The sequence below is a fragment of the Branchiostoma lanceolatum genome, chromosome 17 (genome assembly GCF_035083965.1).
Source record: "Branchiostoma lanceolatum isolate klBraLanc5 chromosome 17, klBraLanc5.hap2, whole genome shotgun sequence".
Classification (NCBI taxonomy): Eukaryota; Metazoa; Chordata; class Leptocardii; order Amphioxiformes; family Branchiostomatidae; genus Branchiostoma; species Branchiostoma lanceolatum.
The window spans coordinates 17143676-17159570 of NC_089738.1; the positions used below are offsets into that span (position 1 = coordinate 17143676).

General features: G+C 42.3%; 1 protein-coding gene and 1 non-coding gene across 3 annotated transcripts in view; one reads left to right on the forward strand and one right to left on the reverse strand.

The window, feature by feature from the left end:
- LOC136423294 (protein FAM124A-like) overlaps positions 1-15895 on the forward strand; it is a 70709-nt gene that overhangs the window by 35835 nt on the left and 18979 nt on the right. The window contains exon 2 of one of the 2 annotated variants that reach the window (XM_066411418.1): positions 4545-4657. The exons of the other annotated variant lie outside the window; for it this stretch is intronic. The gene's annotated coding sequence lies outside the window, so the exon portion shown is untranslated. The remainder of the gene's footprint in view (positions 1-4544; positions 4658-15895) is intronic. 2 annotated transcript variants of the gene reach the window in all.
- Positions 14838-14936, reverse strand: Trnak-uuu (transfer RNA lysine (anticodon UUU)). The gene is made up of 2 exons: positions 14900-14936; positions 14838-14873 (listed from the first exon to the last, which is right to left on the reverse strand). It is a non-coding gene; the product is annotated as a tRNA-Lys (tRNA).

A 15895-nucleotide genomic window follows, 5' to 3' on the forward strand; every position in this document is an offset into this window, starting at 1 on the left:
ACAACGTGCGCTGATTCTCAGTGTAGTTACTTCTTACAAACGGTTTATTATGAATTGATGTGATAAAGTCTTCCCTACCAAAGTGATTTTTGATTTTATAAAATGTGTGGAGTTTACTAATATTTCTAAGTGGTTCCCTCCAGCCAGGGAGAAACGTGAGTTTCACACTTTCTTTAAATGTTTATCCAAAACGGTTGGTATTGACAGTCATTTTCTTCTTCGAATGATGAAGTGTCGTATGTTTTTTAAATAATCCTGTTAGTAGGTAAATTATTTAATCTTAGAGAGAGTATCTAATCAACTGTGTTTGACTATTAACGATCAATAGGAATTCCTCCAATTCACCCCTTACGGCGAAACATTGAGTAGAATTTGCGATACAGTGCCTGACTGGTATATCAAGTTCAGTTTATCACTGTACTGTATTTCTTGAATGGCACAAGAGCGGGGCGAGTGCATGTAGACGAGTGGTCTGATTCCATCCCTGAGCGACTAGTCTATCAACTTCCGTACTGGAATAAATGTACAATGATCTAATTTTCAGTGGGATAAAGCAATATCCCAATGAAAATATCAGAAGTTCTACAGCTACAATCATCAACCTCACTACAATGTAATAAAATAGGTTTAACTAAACTCTTAAACAGATCAATAGCTAGGGAAATGGGCCGATTGTATTTTGATGGTAGTGATTTCAATTAATCAGAAATCGTAGTGCTAGCTGTTAATGGATCAAAATACAATGCAAAAGCAATAAAAAATGCATCAAAAACTGATTTCAAATGATAAAAGGATTTTCACTTATGACACTTGGTGCAACAAAGGTAACATGTTATAGAATATACGTATAACCTTGAAACTGACATATCACTTTTTATACAATAGCGCGCGCGGTGAGCTCCCGGCAAGCTCCCGGCGAGCGCGCGGCACTTTGCCACTTGCGTTTTTTTTCAAAATTTGGAAAAAAACGCAATTTCAACCGGCACGTCGGCGGTGTGGACCGGCACTGGTACGGCACTGAGACGTCACTAGGACGGTACGCCGAGGTCTGTGCACGGCACTGCGGCGGTAGCCATTTCCAAGCTACCGCACGCTACCGCCACAGTACCGCAGCCCAATGAGAGGGGGCCTTCAAGATGGCAAATACCCCCAGGCCCTTTTTAAATCGTTTTGAAACAGGCCTTAAAATCATTTTTATGGAGTTTTTTTGGGGCATTTTTAGGCAATTTCTATATTTTTGGCTCCTGTGCCCTGGTATTACGAGCAAATGACCCGGAATTCGGCACAAGGGTGCCTTGAACATGTCCCTACAGGACTTCAATCACATTTCGGGTGTACATCACTTCAAAATGCTTTGTTTGGGGGACTTTTGGACCCATTTTCAGACCAAAAACGGGTCAAAAGTGCTGTCCCCGTTCCATGTTCTATCTAAGAATCCATGCTCTATCTAAGGTTCCGGGCGTTCCATTTGCTGCTGGCCAAAGAACATGTGTTCTTTTCAGGTAACCTGAGGTCATGTTGCAGGTAAACACGCAAGCCTTTGCACTAAGAAGCTCTTGGCGTCTCGCAGAACTTGAATAGAGAATTTTTTTGCACGGGTGATTTTGAAACAGTCAATTTATGCATCGAGAGGGACTCCGAGGGAGATTGGCAAAGTATGATGCTCTCGCACATGTTGCCAAATAAACATGGTTTTTGGGGCATGGTCAAATTTAATTATGGCGGCTTCAACCACTAATAAATCACGACTTGACGACGAGAAAAATGCAATCCGTCTCTGAATTGGTTGTGTCGCACTTATATACTTATATAATTATACCCATACCAACGATGATGATATACCACTAGGCCGAGGTAAGCCGATCTGATCGATTGCGAGCAGGTTTGCATGCAGTTTCACTTTCCGCACCAACAACCTTTGACCCAGGAAGTAATACTTCACAAGCGCCTCTCAAAGCTCGATCGTCTACACATGATGTGAATGAATATCGGCAAACTTTTGAATTGTTGAAATAATTTTACTGTAAAAAAGACAGGCATTGTTGGCTTTTTATGCGGTAGTTATCTAGCACGTTTTTAATAGTTCATTTTGCGTTGTAGGGGTTCAACACAACTTAAATTGTTAATACTTTTTGAATAGCAAGGTTAAGAATAGACTAGAAATTTCATATGCTATTTAACTCATAATGGTTTACATATGAAATTGTTTTATAAAAAATAAACCAATGTCGGGTCGGCCTTTGTATGTGCCACGAAGCCCTTCCCCCTCCTAATAGTAATAGAGTTGTATAGCTTTGTATATTTGCATAGTGCATGTTTGCGCATTTTTCCAGGGTGATGTATAGTATTGTACCTTTATATATAGTGTATAGTATTGTTCTGTATCTTTGCATATGTTCAAGCATGTTAATGAAATGTAGATGAAGAATAAATAGATCTTGGGACAAGTCTTCTTGTGTTTATAGATGGAATTTTTGGATGGTCCATTTCGTCAAAAGATCAATTATTGCATGGGTGGCGAAGTGAAATATGCTGAATTTGCTCTTAAAGCAAATGACGGCCAGTCTAGTTTCTCTTACATCCTTGTTTATGGTATTCGGTTTATTTCATTCTGTACAAGGCACGGCCGTTAAGCAGTGTGTTAGGCACTGAGCGGGCCTACTCTGTATAAAAAAAAAAGAAATACATAAATATTAATCCTGTTTACAATGGGCGAAGATACGGAGGCATCCTCACATCGCATTAAAAAGTTTCCGCAAAATGAAATATAGCATGACAACTGATACATAGTGTGTCAAAAGTTTTAATCGCTGTTTCCCCTTTGTCCCAAGCTTGATATCTTATATCACAGTATGCCTACAGTTGGAAGTACTCAGATGACAGATAAATGAATGAATGATGTGAAAAGTTTTAATCGCTGTTTATCTTTGTCCCAGGATTAATATCTTATAGCACAGTATGCCTACAGTTGGAGGTATTCAAACGACATATGACTGATGCGTGCAATTATCATCCGGGGAATAGCTAATTTCTCAAAAGACAAAACAAAGGGTATGTTTACGTCTGCCTGTGGTTTGTATATTACTCAAAATTTCGTGCGGGGAGTTTTGATCTCTTAGGTGTCAAACTGGCAAGTCGTTAAGTTATCCGTAGAAAAAGACAACAAAGTCAAACCCGTACATCTGCTTGGAGATTCATCTTCACGAGGTGGCATCGTGTGGCGTAGTCGTTACGAGTGTTTGGCCCAGGGTTCGAATTCCATGACATGCCCTGATGTTGTGCCCTTTGGAAAGGTGCATAACACATTTCATCTCACTCCATTTATGTAAACATGAATAATTAGCTTCGGTTTAGGACGTCCCTCAGATAGGACGTAAAAAGTCGGAGGTCCCGTGTTTGAGAAGAGCGACACCTCAACCACGTTTTTTGACCACACTTGTCAAAAGATCGTATGGGGTCCTTCCCGGTGTGAGTGGTTCAAAAACTTACAGTGTGTGTACCTTACGTACCGTGATTGGAAACCTCAACCTAATGAGATTTAGCAGGTAATGATGAAGAAGAAGAAGAAGAACGCGTTCGAACTCGCAAACTCAGAAGCCATTGAAAGCCCTTCCAAGAACTACCCCAACATAAAGAAAAACTCAATAACCAAAACAGGAAAGCACAAGTGGTATCATTACCTGAGCTAGGTGATATGTACAATGCCAAAAAACACGACCTTTGACCTTTGTGTACGTAAGGTGTTCTACAAAGTACACCTGTAAGGTCACAGAGAGAGGTCATAGCCACCACTTCAAAGAGATTAAGTTGTGTTGTTAGTTTTTTGGTGGGGTTCATTTCGACAGGACAACGGCATAACTATAGATATTCTGACTGTCTGACACTGAACGTCAAGAAGATACGATGTGAGAACTTTAACGTTTTGGATCTAGAGTCACAGGTTCTGTTTGAAAATATTTGTAGAGGATACGCATTGGTGGTTGTTGAATCTTGTTAAAATGCCTGCTATTTTTCTTACATCTAGTGACGTAAGTCTCCGCTCTCATAATGTTTTTCCTCGTTCCAACAGTAACAACTCTAATCACGGTTCGTCATCCGTTGTTTTGTCTATAGCGGCTCTCCTCACCTCTATACCAACACTTGTGCGGCGAAGGCCTTTCGTAAGGGATTACAACTCTCCTGTTCTTATCCCGCCGTCTTAAAGACTTTGTTTGCTTTGTTCTTGAAGCAGTAAGTCACCTGTTCCCTCCCTACGCCTGTTCAGGGGAGCGTGTCTCCGGCTATGTGTCGTTGCACCACGTACTAGTTAGGCCTTGTTTACGTTCGGAACCAAATCGTCGTCTGCAACTTTTGGTCCCGCGGAATCCGTTGAGTCTCTTTCGTTTGTTACAGTTCAAGCTGTAGAGGGTACGCATTGGTACTAATATATCCGGCTATGTGCCGTTGCACCACGTCCCAACTAGTCTTTGTTTACATTCGGAACCAAACATCTTCTGCAGCTTTTGGTCCCGCGGAATTCATTCAGCCTGTTTCGTTTGTTACAGTTGGAGCAATGTCAAGTTCGTGTTGTGGCGAATCTGTCGAGCACGTGTTGGTCTGGAGTTGAAGGAGGGCATTTGAAAGTAGCAGACGCTCGTCTCAACCGCTAAAACTTAAGGTACGTGCGTCTTACAATCTTCCGTCTTATGTAACAGTCATGTTAAGATCGGCTTAACATTCACAGACTGACGGGTCTACGTCGATGAAGGTTAGACATCCAGGTAATAAGAGACGCAAGGTAACAGTTACTGATGCAACTGGATAGATTTAGGAACGGTTAGACTTTGGTGGCTGAAACGTCTGACCGTTTCCTGAATATGCCCAGTTGCTTGAGTAACTGTTCCATTGTGTAACGGCTCTACGTTTTGTTTAGTACGTACTGTACTAGCATCTAATCATAATGAGCGTGACAATCTAGCAAGACGCTCGCCCGTGAGTGTCTACTAGTGAAAGAAACTTAACTTTTCAACCACCCTGCCAGTGCGGCTACGTTTTAGCTACACAGGAAGGAGTTTGAAAACTGTTTCCCACGAGCTTTTCTCAGTTCGTATCGATTTTAAACGTCCTTACTATTTAACCTGAGGTCGCGTCCTTTGTGTGTGTCAGTGTGTCTCACGGTATCGACCCTTCGTCACGTTGCACGTCGACCTTTAAGTCTGTCAGACCGCTGAGACGCCGGTCTCTCCCAGATTCCACCGTGGGGGCTGATAGATAGAAGAAACTCAGCAAACTGGATGAATATTTTGCCACACTGGTAGCAGACCTGACTCATGACATTATAGTGATATGATACACATATGTCTGGCAGGGCGTCGGTAGTCCCCACCAGACTTCTTCTTCAGTGAAACGTGTTGTGAATATGTATCTCAGAGGTATTGTTTTCGGTCTGTGTGTTTGTCAAAAAAAAGTTGACTTCATTATGAAATCTACGTGGTCAGGAAGGATGAACAAAACTAAGCACACCGACTATGGTATACCGAACTATAGAGTATAGATTCTTCATTTTTGTTATTAATTGCAAAACTTCTTCTTTGACTTTGGAATTGACTTTGGCATTCTACGACATTAGTATCTGTTTTCCGAAACATTTTTTCTCATTTTGAAGCTGCTTTTCACGAATTTCAGTATGGCCGAAAACCTTTTCTTGTGTGAAAACGGACGAAAATTGATGCGCGCGTGGATGTCGTCCATATAACCAAATCAACATGGTCCTACTTAGTAAATCTGAACTGTTTTCTCTGCCTCTGCCTTTGTTGGAGACCAGTGTGCCTCTCTAATTGGGTGACAGCACTAAGTAGGAACATTTATAAGTTCCAAACTTAATTGACTCCCCCCAGATCGGTAGTTAGACAGGCGTATTTACCTCTCTAATGATCCGGAGTCGCTAACGAGCTCCCAATCAGTCCATGAATGATGGGACGAAAACGATGCGGGCTGATATGTTGGCAACGACAGAGTGGCTCTTGGCAGGTTGTTTCGTTGACTTTGATTGAAGTTGGTATAGTAGTGCCGTAAGCCTTCCAGGTGATTTAGAGCAAGGTGGGGGAGGGGGGGGGAATCGCAACATAGAAGACAAACAAATCATGATGAATCTAAACAAACCTTACCTAATTTGTTGCTGAGACCATAACAAGGCGGGTAGCCGATCATTTCATTGCTGAGGGAGAGCCTAGAGATTTTCAAAGTAGGTGTTAGACTCTAACTTGTTTTGGTTGTCCCTTTGGGCATTTTGCCTGCCTTTCTATTTTCCCACTTTTTTTGGGTGAGGCAATATACACCAAGAAAAACTGACAAAATAGAAAGTCTGACAAAACGCCTTAAAGGACGTCCAAAACAAGCCATTGCCTAACTTCTGCTTGGAAAATAGGGAGAGCTTTTGGCTTCCAACAAACTGCAGACCTCTTTCCGGTTGGTTGGCTACCCTTTGGACGAATTGAACTGGCAGCATCCGACAATGTTTACCCTTAGGTCACGTCTACACGTCATGGCTTCAGTCAGCTGGTTACATCTTGACATTGACAATGACCTCGTTTAGTGACTTGATGGATGTCGACGCCGCTCAACCGATCTATGGTAGGATTGGGGACATGACCTATGGCATAGCCTACGCCGTCAGGGAATCCTCAACCAAGTTCTGCCCAATCGTCCAAAGAAGCCGAGATCCTAAGACGTTTTCATACTGACATAAGATATGTCAAGGGTGATTCTTAACTCCTAAGTAACAGACTCAAGTTGGTTCCAACTTCCCTGAAACACCACTGCACGAAATGGCCTCGTATCCCGGCGTATACGTACAGGGATTCCTCCGGAAATATTCCATATCCCCGTGCGGATTTAGCGTATCAGTTATAACTAACAAGGCCATTTCGTGCAGTGCACGTTCATGCTAAAACGTTGTATGGTCGACTTAATACGTGTCAAATTATTGACATTGACAATGACCCTGTTTAGTGGTTTATTGGCTTGATGGATGCCGACGTCGCTCAACCGATCAATGGTAGAATTGGGGACACGACCTATGACATAGCCTAGCCGTTAGGGAATCTTGTTAACCTTCTCCCTTTGGCTTAAACCGGAAAACAATACAAATGTGTTGCCAAACGGCTACCTTAGCAGGCTGAAGGTGGTTAATCTCATTCAAGTTCCGCCCAATCGTCCAAAGAAGCGGAGATTCTGAGACGTTGTTGTCCTGACTTAGGATATGTCAAGGGTGACTCTTGAGTCCTTATCGGCTAAGCAAAAGGCTCAAGTTGATTTTAACCTCTCAAGACACGGTAAGCGCAGGGAGTTTCTTGTTCAAAGGCCTACGTAGTCAGGGAATCTTTTTAACCTCAGTAAAGTCCTGCCCAATTGTCCAAAGAAGCGGAGATTCGTAGACGTTGTCCTACTGACTTAAGATATGTCAAGGGGGATTCTTGACTTCTTTTCGGCCAAGCGACAGGCTCAAGTTGATCTTAACTTCCAAAGACGCAGAACATGCAGGGAGTTTGTCCAAAGGAGCGGAGATTCTGCGACGTTGTCAGGGGGATTCTTGGGTCCTTATCGGCAATGCAGCAGGCTTAATTTGACTTTAACCTCCCAAGACAGAGTAAACGCAGGGAATCTCCAAAGACGGCGGAGATTTTAAGACGTTGTCGCCCTTACGTAAGATGTGTCAGGGGTGATTTTTCAGTCCTTATCGGCTAAGCAACAGGCTCAAGTTGATTTTAACCTCCCAAGACACAGTAAGCGCAGGGAAGTCCTCGTCCAAAGAAGCGAAGATTCAAAGACATAGTCGTAAGAAGCGGAGATTCTAAGACGTTGTCCTACTGACTTAAAATATGCCAAGGGTGATTTTTCAGTCTTTATCGGCTAAGGAACAGGCTCATGTAGGTTTTAACCGCCTAAGACGCAGCAAGCGCAGGGAATCTCCAACGAGGGCGGAGACTTTAAGACGTTGTCGTCCTACTAATTCAAAGACGTTGTCGTAAGAAGCGGAGATTCGTAGACGTTGTCGTCCTGACTTAGAATATGTCAAGGGTGATTTTTCAGTCCTTATCGGCTAAGTAAAAGGCTCAAATCGATCTTCCTAATAAGACGCAGAACACGAAGGGAATTTGTCCAAAGAAGTGGAGATTCACAGACGTTGTCGTCCTGACTTAAGATATGTCAAGGGTGATTTTTCAGTCCTTATCGGCTAAGCTACGGGCTCAAGTCGATTCCCGGCCTCCCAAGACATAGTAAGCACAGGGAATTTCCTGTCCAAAGAAGTGAAGATTCAAAGACGTCGTGTAAGAAGCGGAGATTCGAAGACGTTGCCCTACAGACTTAAGATATGTCAAGGGTGATTTTTCAGTCCTTATCGGACATGCGTCAAGCAACAGGCTCAAATTGATTTTAACCTCCCCAAACACAGAAAACGCAGAGGATTCCTCGTCCAAAGAAGAGAAGATTCAAAGACGCTGCCCTAAGAAACAGAAGTTCTTAGACTGTGTTTGACAGGGTTAAGATGTGTCAAAGGCGATTCTTGAGTCCTTATCGGCTAAGCAGCACGCTCAAGTCGACGTCAGCCTCCGAAGACGTTTAAATGTATCATGACTTATAAGATGCGACCTTACACATGACTCTGAGAGGCTTTCCTGAGCAAACTCAAGTTGACTTTAACCTCCTTTGAAGGTTTGACATACGTACATTTGTATGACGTCTTGAAATATGACCTTACTGGTAACTTGAGGTTGTGCGGCAACTTTTGCTGGCTATGTGAAGCTTGTGCTAGATGCAGCATAGGTACACGTCCAGTTCGATCAATAGTATAGTTACCGCATGAATGGTAATGAATGTCAGTGAAACGGAAAGCGGACGTGCGTTTTAAGGTCCAGTGGTCATGACTGAACGGCGACCCAGCCTAAAGCAATTTTCCTACCAATTTATGTATTGCTTCAACTGTATAAATAGATCACTTTCCAGCTCTGGTGCTTGTGTATACGCTAACGGGTGAGGTGAGCAGGGTTGCAAAAAGGGGAAGGGACAATTTTCGCCAAGTTCTAGTGGAAGCTGATCTTTGCCGCTGGCCGTACTTGCGACTCAAAAAGCATCTGAAAGAACCAAAGGGCTCTCTTAGGGCCGAGTTTGTGGGTTTAAAGTCAATGTTTGGGTTTAGTATTTTGCGGTAAGACACTTAGCACGTATCTATTTATACCCTGCTTAAGTTGGCTTTTGTTGGGGGGGGGGGCAGTATTCACCTTGAACGTTCCATGTCAAGGTCACGGCACCTTGTAGCCCCCCCCCCAACTTTTGTGGATTTTGGGAGGTTAGAATTGTCTCAATTTGAGATTGCATACGACATTAGAAATGGAAAGTGGTGACAATTCCCCTTCCCACAAAAAGGTTTACTCCCCTCCACCCTCCATCGCCAAGGCTTTTCGTGTACAGAAGACGAATCTCCAAGCAGATATAGGAATGGAACGTCGTACCGTTTTTATGACAAGCACCAAATATCTGCTTGGAGATTACAACAGAGGACATTTAAAGGTTTCGCCTATAATTAGCCCATTAGGAAATAGATTTGAATAGCTTCATGCTTATCTGCTACGGACTATTTCTTTCATTCACTTCTACTTCCGTGGGCACACATATCGGTACAATGGGCACACCACCGGAGGTTGTTCAACTCAAGAGCGGGAATAAATCATTGTGTCACGGCGTGTGTGCGCTGTGGGTTTATCCGCAGGGACATCAGACGCTTTGTTAAGGATTACCTAGCCAGTTACTTGTCCTTTTCTCTCTTTCTGACGGCAGTAAAAAGACGGTATGTTTACACCGGTGGTGCCTTTGTCTGTGTATTTGTCTGTTGGGTTGTCTGTACGTTGTCTGTGGGGTTGTCGGTAGGGTTGTCTGTGAGTTCGTTTGTTTGTTTGTTTGAAACCTTTGTTTGTTGTTGATAGTCTGTAGGTTTGTCTGTGCCTCTGTAGGTTTGGCTGTAGGTTTATGAGTTTGTGTGCTTATTTGTTTGTAGGTTTGTCTGTGAGTTAATCTGTAGGGCTGTTTGTGGGTTGTCTGTGGGTTTGTTTCTAGGTTTGTCTGTGGGTTTGAATGTAGGATTGTCTGTGGGTTTGTCTGTGGAATTGTCTGTGGGGTTTTCCTGTTGGTTTGTCTGTGGGTTTGTTTGTTTGTGGGTTGTCTGTAGGATTGTCTGTCGGTTTGTCTGTAGGTTTGTGTGCTTGTTGTTTGTAGGTTTGTCTGTGAGTTTATCTGTAGGGCTGTTTGTAGGTTTGTCTGTGGGTTTGTTTCTAGGTTTGTCTGTGGGTTTGAATGTAGGATTGTCTGTGGGTTTGTCTGTGGAATTGTCTGTGGGGTTTTCCTGTTGGTTTGTCTGTGGGTTTGTTTGTTTGTGGGTTGTCTGTAGGATTGTCTGTCGGTTTGTCTGTAGGTTTGTGTGCTTGTTGTTTGTAGGTTTGTCTGTGAGTTTATCTGTAGGGCTGTTTGTAGGTTTGTCTGTGGGTTTGTTTCTAGGTTTGTCTGTGGGTTTGAATGTAGGATTGTCTGTGGGTTTGTCTGTGGAATTGTCTGTGGGGTTTTCCTGTTGGTTTGTCTGTGGGTTTGTTTGTTTGTGGGTTGTCTGTAGGATTGTCTGTCGGTTTGTCTGTAGGTTTGTGTGCTTATTTGTTTGTAGGTTTGTCTGTGAGTTTATCTGTAGGGCTGTTTGTAGGTTTGTCTGTGGGTTTGTTTCTAGGTTTGTCTGTGGGTTTGAATGTAGGATTGTCTGTGGGTTTGAATGTAGGATTGTCTGTGGGTTTGTCTGTGGGTTTGTCTGTGGGTTTGAATGTAGGATTGTCTAGAAGTTTGTCTCTAGGTTTGTCTGTGGTGTGTCTGTGGTTTTGTCTGTAGGTTTGTCTGAAGGTTTGCCTGTGGGTTTGCCTGTGGGATTGTCTGTAGGTTTGTCTGTAGAATTGTCTGTGGACTTCACGGTCTGTAGGTTTTTCTGTGGGTTTGTCTGTGGATTTGTCTAAAGCTTTGAATGTGGTCTTGTGAGTTTGCTGTGTGGCTTGTCTGTAGGTTTGTCTATAGCTTTGTGGGTTTGCCTGTGGGTTTGTTTGTGGGTTCGTTTGTAGGTTTGTCTGTGGAGTTGTCTGAGTTTTTCTGTGGGTTGTGTACAGAACTAACAGGTTAATGGATTTCTAATAAGGCCTTGGCTTGATGTTCTTTGTCGATGACCCAGCCTTGACCTAAGAATGAACTGACCCAATTTGAAGACACAGTTTGTAATACAGCATCGTCACAAGCTCTCAACTGTAGCGTATGGAGCCCTTCTATATATTTTCGATAAGTGCGGTAGGCTCTTTAACGTGCTCGAGCTATGTCAGAGTCACCGCTGACATGACATCACGACATGAAGGATTGCCTCTTACTGCATGGAGACCAAACACCGCCTAGGTGTCACTCCGTTCCCTGACCCCCACGGACCGTGTGTGCTCAGTACTCTGCCTAAGCGGATCTACCGACAGTTGCAATTGTCCCGAACCTCTGACTCCTTTACGGTTGTGTATAGAAAAATGTCCCACGCCAATACGTGTTTAGAATGTAGTTGTGGAGGCGACGACGTCAGATAAAAGAAATGTCGGTTGCTCAACGCTTTGTTTCCCCTCCATTCTGTTCCTCACACAAGACTTAGTGAACACAAATCCCCTTTTAATTGGATTACTTGTCGTTCATCGCATCACTAAGGTCTGGAGCAATTCTGTTTAATCAGAGCTTATTGCAACATGATACGCTCGAATGGTTTCATCAGATTCCGATCTGTGTGCGATAGGAATGCTCAATCACGGTTAGAGGTGTATAGGAATACACAATCACGGATAGAAGTATATGGGAACATTTGTTCTCCAAGCAGATATTGGGGGTGACATTGTGACGTTCTTTGGCTGCTCCGTTTGTCTGCACCCATTCCAACGTGTCAGAGAAATGGGGAGCCAGAAAGCCAAGGCATTCTAACATCTGCTTGGAGATTAGGAAACACAGACACATAGAAACACACACACAGACACAGAGAGAGAGAGAGAGAGAGAGAGAGAGAGAGAGACTCACACAGTGACACTACAAACACACAGACACGCCTACATTCATACACACTTACACTCATGAACACACACACACACATTACAGAGACACACTCACTCACCCACTCTCTCGCTCTCTCACTCACTCACACCAAGGACCCGTTGCTCACACACACACACACAGGTTTTACACAGCACCCTTCCAGTCTAGCCTTGCCGATAAATTGTAGCAACCTCGGCCCTTTACTGATAAGACCTTTCATCGCATCTAGTGTGTCCGCTAAATACACCTGTCAACACCCCCACCAGATACAGCCGTGCCGAGAAGGTTGTCTCTCCGCTGGGGGAAAACACTGTTCTCACAAAGGGCTGGTTCATGCTCACTTACTCTCTGTGTTGCGTGTCGGGGAGGGAAAGTGTGTGAACAAAACAAGTGTTGAGCGAGTTACACTCTTATCAGCTACAGTAAGGACAAGAACATGCTTTCTATCACGGTCGACTTGACAAACACATAGGAGGGAAAGTGAGTCGACAAAGCTAGCGTTACCTAAGTGACCTACAATTTTCCTAGTACAGTATTTAGAAGAGGAGTATTCTTTCTAATCTCCATGTCAGATCTTCCGGTGGCAGAATAGTTTTTTTACTAATAGGCAAAGACAGTGTCCAGTAGCATACTAGACACTGCCCTGTCTTTGCCAATAAGTTAGCATAATGATTTTAACATTGGAAGCTCTACTTTGAGATATTATTATTTCCTTCATGGTTAGTGACTTGCCCAAGCAAAATCGAAACCTATAAATTATTTTTCTTAAGAATCGACCTACAATTTCTACCTCTCCTAGATAGTTTTTTTAAAAAGAACAATGTCTTCCATTTTCTACTGCTCAAATACTACTAGTACCACCCTAGTACATGTAAAATGTGAGTATTCTTTCCTTTATGCTTGTATTTTGTTTGCCACTTTCTACCACTCAAAAGCAACCAGGCAAACCCATTGTTATTGCATTTACTATAATTTACCACCTAGTAATGTATTAACGCGGAACTCTGACATGAATTGTGTTCATAACAAGGCTTAGTAACCAACACAAAGATCACAACATAAATCTTTGCGCCTAAACAACCTGTAATTGAAGATTTATCAACTTGTTGTCGAAACAAGAACTCGTTCTACAGAAAAATCAACATGCCAAATTAAACATTAGCTTGTCATGGACGCAAACAAACCCAGGGTGATTGTTGTTGTTCACCTTGGTGTGCCTAGTGGCACATAGGGCAGCAAGTTTCCTTGCTGTTTCAGTAGCAGGGTATATTTTTACAAGGAGGGGTTGCTAGCCACAATCGAGATGTCCTGTCCCAGTCATGCTTAAAGAGGTTAGACTTTTAATTGTGGTGTTAAAAGTTACATAACTACAAAGATATCTTTTCATAGGCTGCTGATTCTAGGGTCTGGTCTCACAGTGCATATTTGAAATGTTATTCACTCTCTCTCACTCACTCACTCACTCACTCACTCACTCACTCACTCACTCACTCACTCACTCACTCACTCACTCACTCACTCACTCACTCACTCACTCACTCACTCACTCACTTAGTCTCCAAGCAGACCTACGGGTTGGCAAAGACCGTATCCAACAGGCAGAAGGAGTTTTTATAGCCAACCCAAGTCTCATAGCCAACCCAAGGTTGGGGAGACTTGGGTTGGCTATAAAAACTCCTTCTGCCTGTTGGATACGGTCTTTGCCAACCCGTAGGTCTGCTTGGAGACTATCACTCACTCACTCACTCTCTAAATGTTATTGGTGATAATACAGGTTGTTAATTGGATTGCTTGTGTAAAAGTACCGACCTGTTTGTCTGTATACTTTGCAAACCCAGGATAGCTTCCTTCCATGCCTTAAAAGCTCGCCCGTGCCGTTTTATATGGCGAAATGATGATGAAAAAGGCTTAATAGTATGTATATATACAGTACGGTACCGTATGTGCCTTTAAAGACCTCCTATTTGCGCAGAGGAAAGAAAATATTGACACTTGACACAATGGCCTCCAGTTTAAGGCTTCAACTTGTTTCTTATTGACAAATCAAATTAGTCGTGATTTGGATATGTTTTGTATGTGAGATATTGTCTAATTGGCTTTTAAGTTATTGTCATAACATATCAGCAAAGTGCTTTCACACTTTTCTTACGCCTTGCAAGTATATGCTCCCCCTTGCGATCACAGATTACTATGACATATCGAGTGTGTTCACATGTAGTGAAAAAGGTTAGCGATTGTATTCTTGAATCTAAAACTTCTATCGTACAATATATTTTGCTAGAAATGATTTTCAATTTGGTAAAATGAAAGTGCAAAACGTTCCGTCCGATTGGGGATTTGCGCACATATACTCCCCCTTGCGACTGTACCAAACGATCCATGGCATGGCGACTACTAGTATTTCTACCTTAAATTTTGCGAAAAAAAGGTTTAAAATTGTTTTCTCATGACTAAAATCATGTGGCTTACAAGAAATCTTTTTAAAAATGATTTTCAAGTTGGTAAAAAGAGAAACGAGCAAAACATTCCGCCCGATAGGGTACTTGCAGAAAAACTCCCTCTTGCGACTGAACCTAACGATGACATGGCAACTATTTTCACCTAAGATTTGCGAAAAAAAAGGTTTAGAATTGTTATCTAATAATAAAAAATATGTGGCTTACAAGAAATCTTCCTAAAAATGATTTTTAAGTTGGTAAAAGGAAAGGTGTAAAAGTTTCCGCCCGATAGGGGACTTGAACCCCTGACCCTCAGGTTACCGTAGTCCCGTGGTAAGGCTTTTTAAAAGCCTGATGCTCTACCGACTGAGCTAACCGGGCGACTTGCCGGCAGGGCTGGTTACAGTGTATTTATACTCATAGGTACATAACATCTTAGTTAAAATGTTTTGTTCAACATTTTTAGTGTTGGTATATCAACTCATTGATCATTTTTGTACTGAAAAACTTGTTGGATCTCAGTTAATCCAAAAACGAGATGACAATACGTACAGTCGGAGCTAGACATATCTCGAATTACGCTGAGTCACCCTCCCCCTTTTGTAACGTCAAACGACACAAAAATGGCTTTAAAACCTACTCATGGTCATGTCAGTCCATAAAATCATACAATATAGGATATAGATGTCGTTTAGAACGAACAGAATTGTCAAACAAAAGCACAGAACGTAAAACAAACGCAGAAGATGACGGGAAAAGATGTCCTACCACAAGCCAAATCTCTGGAATAACGACACCTAGCGAGAAAAATCAGTACTACAATGTGTGTATGCTCAGGGTCCATCTATAGATCTGTACAGCTAAGATTACGAAAAAGAAAGCAATGTTGTCTCACAAATGATGTTCAAACGATTGTTAAGACAGGATTTGTGTCGGTAATTTCGTTAAAAAAAACGTATGCGAATTATCTATCTATCTGAATTGACTTCATGTAACGTAATATATACTCAGCTGTAAACGCGCTGGCAAAAATACTCTGAAATCAGTATTAAACTCTCTCTTATCTAAAATAAGACTATTAGAAAGAAAAAAAAGCATATGAAATTTTACAGAAAGTTATCAAACCAACACAAGAAGGTTTAATCGATTAAACCTCCTTGATCTAACAGAGGGACTATTCCCTTGCAATGTATAGAATACTGGTAGTCCTGTTGTTTTCAATATCAAAGCCCGGAACATTTGTCTAGACGTAAATATGAATAATATAATACTAAAATTAGACATGAGGGCATTCCACTTACCCTACCTTGGCCCAACTCCAATGGCTTTGATGACATTTC